Genomic DNA, 6,000 nt, shown 5'->3' on the forward strand with positions numbered 1-6,000 from the left:
AAACTCTCTCTCTTCTAACACATATTCAATGAGTTGTCTTTTCAAAATTTTGAATAGCAAACTTTTTTTTTTTCATATCTATCATTTAACTAGTTATATGAGGCCCGGGCAAACACAAGATATAAAAGCAATATTATTTTAATTAAAGAAATATTATTTACTTCATAATTTCTTATCACATAATTAATATAATCCAGAGGCATCTGATGTGCCGTGAATTTCGGCACATTTTATGCCTTTGTAACTAGAAGTGTTGCTTGTTTTTAAGTGTTTTTACATTGTTTCTTATGTTATTTTTTGTGTTTTATAGGATTGGTTGACAAAGGATCGGAAATGAGATGAAATGCTGAAAAATTGACAGATTGAAGCTAAATGACGATCCGTAACTCATGTTACGGACCGTAACAGGATCCGTAACTTATGTTACGGACCGTAACGGGATCCGTACATAAAGGTCACGTGACGCTATGAATTACGGTCCGTAACATTGAACTGTAACAAGACCCAAATTTCCAGAGAGTTTTCTTGAAAACCATCGGTGTTACGATGTGGTGTTACGGTCCGTAACTCATGTTACAGTCCGTAACATAGCACCGTAACATCAGCCAAATTTCCAGAGAGTTGCCAAGTAATATCACACGTTACGCCTCAGAAGGACGGTCCGTAACACATGTTACGGTCCGTCGCATGGTGGCCGTAACAACAAAGCTGACAAATGACGAACTGAAGGACGGACCGTAACCTGGGTTATGGTCCGTAACGATGCCGCGTAAGGGCATTTTTGTCCAGAAACTTAGCGCGATTTTTGGCTCTATAAATTCTTAATGTAGGGTTTTAATTCAGCAGTCAGATTCCTTTTGAGAGCATAAACTCTAGGTTTTTCATATTAGAAGTGGTTGAAGCATTTAAGGCAACAACTTCACTTCCATTCCACATTGTAATTGCATTGTAAGTACATTATGTCAACTTTTAAGCTTTCTTTGTTAGTCAAAATTATGAGTAGCTAATTTTAAAGCTAAGGTTGTGAGTCCCGTGATGGATATTATGTGAATGGGTTTCTATTATTGATATATGCATAATGGTTGTTGGTATTCATTCAGTCTTTGTGATTTAGCGTTGGGTGATGATTGCAAGCATTATCCTAAGCCATTCTATTAACTTTTCTTGGGAAAAAGTGTTAGTATTGGTAAGATTGAATGACAATGACTCGAGGCGTTAACCCTCGTTTAATAGACTAACTTAGGGATAAGAACAAGTCTAAATTGACATTATTGGTCATTCTTCGATTGCAACTCTTTTACATTCGGAAGAATCATGAAGAGAAAATACGACTTAACTGTTGGGAAACATTAAGAAGTCCTTAAGAGACCAAGTACATATTCATAGAACATCCATTAGAAGTATATCACATGGAAACCTGAAGCATAATATCTAATCAAATTGGAGAACACAACCTTAGTCTCTATTTCGCATTAAATACAATTTCAGTCAAAATACTTAATTACATTATTCAACAACTATTTCAAACTATCAGGAATAGGATTAAAGCCTTTAAAGACTAGTATCGCATACGATTAGTATTCTTTTCTCTCCATATTCCCTGTGGAATTCGACCCCAACCTCGTTGGGTTACTATATTTGACAACGTCCGCTTTACGCCATTAATAGGTGTAATTTGAGCATATCAGCATCTTAAAATGCATTGTTAATAAGTCATCATAATTATTAAAGTTTATTCACCTAATTCGATGATTTTTAAACATTAAATTATTTATAGGAAGGACGGTTGGCAAGAGAATTATTAAATACCAAAGGAAAATAAGCGACTCGGCATTCTGCAAAGTAAGATGATTTAAATAATTACAACTCAGTGAAAAACTTAAAATAAAAATATTGGTTTTTTTTTAATGAATTTGTAACTTCTTTATTTTATAGATCTGGATAGATTTCCTAATTATAATATCAGGAATTAATTTCGCTCATGATATTCTATGTTGTAAGAATTTATGTTAGTTAAATGTGTTGGTTTAAGCTTTGCTTTCCCGCGTATGAATGTGTGACTTGAATGATTTTAGTTTTGGACGAAAAAAAGGAATATAACTAAATTTATTAAATAAACCTCAAGAACAATTTAGTTCCTCATAAATGGTTTATGCTTAAAAATAAAATTGTAATTTATAGTACCTTTTGTATAATTTTTAAATATTTATATTTTAATTTAAAATATTTAAATTTCTCTAATTTAATTTAGCTTCAAAGTTTAATCAAATTAACTCTGTCACATAAATTGACACTCCCTCCGTTCACATTTACTTGTCAAGTTTCGCTTCTCGAGAGTCAATTTGACTAATCTTCGGAGCTAAATTAAATAAGATTAATTCGGTATTTATAGACGTTCGGAAACTATACAAAAATATAAGTTGCAATTCTTCTTATATTAATATGATGAAAAAAAAAACTTAAAATATTGGTCAAAGTTTATTCAGTTTGACTCTCGAGAAAGCAATGTGACAAGTAAAAGTGGACGGAAGGGGTATGAAGGAAGAGTAATTAGTAAGATCTAATAAAAGCTTTAGGTGGAAACGAAAATGTAGCTCCAAAGTTGCTAAAATTTTACCATGTATAATGACAAATAATGCAAAGGGTAATCTAATACTCCATCCGGTACATATCAAAATGTGGTTTTAGTTCGGACATGCCCCTTAAAATATTACTAACCTTAAATATGTAAGAAGTGTTTTCACTGCATTATCCTTAATTAAATAGTACAAATATAATATGATTTCTTGGTTATATTAAAATTTCACTTATCTAAATAAGACTAATTTTTTAGACAAAAATATTAATATCTTCTTGGTTATATAAATAACATATTTATTTTAAATTAAGTATAAAAACTAAAAATACCATGAAATATAAGTAAACAGAAGGGAGTAAGGAATAAGGACACAAAAAGATTACCACAATGTCAATATATGAATTTCAGAGGCTCGTGATGAATGGGCTTAAAGATTTTTTTTCCTAGGGGCTTAAAGAAAAAGAGAGTGTGAAAAATGAAATAGACAAGGAAAAAGGCAGTAGGAGCTAACGACAGAGGCCCACGTGTAGTAGCTTGATTGATCAAAGTATCAAAATTCTCAACTGTGAGGATGACAAAACCTATGGGTTCTCTCTTATATATAAGTACTAGACCGCCTATGCCCGTGCTGCGCACGGGCCCAACACTTTAGATTATAGTGCATCTATGTGTATGTAGTTGTCTTTGAATGATACTTTTATGTTTGGCCCATCTATTTAGTACATATATTTGACCTATTTCTATTAAACACGTGTATTGCTCTTTATTTTTTAGCAAACCACACGTACTCCTCTTCTGTTAGTGCTTTAAAAAGTGAGCTTATTGTTCATCTGCATGGAACTTGGAAGGCCTCACAATGTACCCTCTGTACCCACGGCCTCTTTCTTTTCTTCTTTTATTTCTTTTCAATTTCTCCTTCTTCCAATGTTCATGTTTAAGTTTTTTTCCAATGTTATCGTACGTTCTCCCACGAGAATGCTTGGATTTTTTGTTTTGATTTTAGATCTTATTTGCCAATTTTTTATTCGATTGGTTTGATTTTTCTTTTGATTTTGCTGATTTATTAGGTGTTTGGGTTGAAGTAAAGCTGCATGTACTGAATGTAGAGTTTATTGGATGTTGTCGCTGCTGGTCCTTTTGGTCCTTCTCCTTCTCCTCTCCATCTTCCCTATTTATGGGTTTGTATTTCATATTTTATTTTTTGTTATTTCTTGGTTATTGAAATCTAGTGTTTTTTCCTCTTTGTTCTTGATGCGGTAAATGAATGCAGTGTTCGTCCCACCCAAAACTCGTTTATATTAATCGTGTTTTGAACATAGTATATATATATTATATGCATAAAAATAGTGCAAACTAATAATGTCCAAAAGGGCGGGCCCATACTAAACAACACCAAGCAATATAAAAAATAAAAAATAAAAATAAAAATAAAGAAGAAACTATATAAAGCATGGGTTTAAATCATGTTTCGTCGTCCGTTGTCCCTTAAAAAAAACCGATGGGCCCCATACTAAATAACACCGAGCAATAAAAAAAAAGGAAGAAAAAAAAGTGGAACTCACCATCTCCAAACTCATGGGAAAAAAAAAGTGGATCCCATATTATCAAAATCAAGCAATACCAAAAAAAAAAACTGACCCCATATTAAAAAAAATATAATGTTAAAAAAAAAGTGCTGACTTTGTATTCGTAGCAAACACTAATATAATAAAGTTTTAGATACGGAGTACAAACTATAATGTTATATTAAACGTGTATATATATATATATATATGCATAAAAATAGTGCAAATTAATAATGTCAAAAAAAAAGTGCACTCCATATTAAAAAATCAAACAATATTCATGTAATTTCCAAAGTATTTCATTAAGTCAATAATGATGGATTAATTGCCACGTGCGTATCAATTCATTAGTAGAAGCAAATGAAATTGCTTTTCTTCAAAAGATTAAGTAGTCAAACCATACAATTTTTTTTATATTAGCCCGGGATCTAATCTAGATATTAAACTGTTATATCTGCTATTCCACCATGTCATTTATTTGTTATGTTTACTATAATAAATATACTTAAAATATTTATATTTTAAAATAAGATAGAATTTAATTATTTTTTTATTTTTATTCTTACTCTAATAAATGTGAAAAGACATTAATGTCGTAAAAAAATATATCAAATGGAGATCAAATAATGAATAAGGTAAATTAGTCAAATTATAATTCTAATCGGCGTTTTCTTAAAAAAACCATACAAAAGACAACATGACAAGTAAAATGAGCTAAACCAAGAATATTTACCAAAAATTAAAAAATAGTATTTCTTAGTTTAAATAGAAAATCAATTTCTAATTTGTTTCGTTTTAAACATGTAAAATTAATTTAATAATTTGAATTAGAATTATCTAAATCAAAATTTGATAAAAAATAATAACTATTTTACACCTTTAAATTAATCGAATTAAAATTGAAAGTAACAACTAATGCTTAAATATTGCTATTATTTTATCTCACATAGAGAAAAATAGTTTCCTTTAAAACAAGTCTTCTCTTTTAAAAAATATTAATAAATTTTCTGATTTTGTATTCGTAGCAAATATTAATATAATAAAATTTTAGATACGGAACACAAACTACAATGTTATATTAATCGTGTTTTGAACATAATATATATATATATATATATATATATATATATATATATATATATATATATATATATATATATATATATAATATCACTATTCAAAGACAACTACATACACATAGATGCACTATAATCTAAAGTGTTGGGCCCGTGCGCAGCACGGGCATAGGCGGTCTAGTACTTATATATAAGAGAGAACCCATAGGTTTTGTCATCCTCACAGTTGAGAATTTTGATACTTTGATCAATCAAGCTACTACACGTGGGCCTCTGTCGTTAGCTCCTACTGCCTTTTTCCTTGTCTATTTCATTTTTCACACTCTCTTTTTCTTTAAGCCCCTAGGAAAAAAAATCTTTAAGCCCATTCATCACGAGCCTCTGAAATTCATATATTGACATTGTGGTAATCTTTTTGTGTCCTTATTCCTTACTCCCTTCTGTTTACTTATATTTCATGGTATTTTTAGTTTTTATACTTAATTTAAAATAAATATGTTATTTATATAACCAAAAAGATATTAATATTTTTGTCTAAAAAATTAGTCTTATTTAGATAAGTGAAATTTTTATTTTTATTTAATAAATGCGGGTGTTTTCCAAATTTTTTTATTTTTTTTGGTTGTTGTTGTTTAATGTATGTGGGGTTTCATCCATTTTAGGTTCTATTAATTTTATAACAACTATCTTCAACATGCGTGGATCTGGAATGACTATGCATAGATCACCTCTATTTGTGTGGTCCGTTCTAGTGACAGCATTCCCACTTTTATTATCACTT

This window comes from Lycium barbarum, chromosome 6, assembly GCF_019175385.1.
Source record: "Lycium barbarum isolate Lr01 chromosome 6, ASM1917538v2, whole genome shotgun sequence".
NCBI lineage: Eukaryota > Viridiplantae > Streptophyta > Magnoliopsida > Solanales > Solanaceae > Lycium > Lycium barbarum.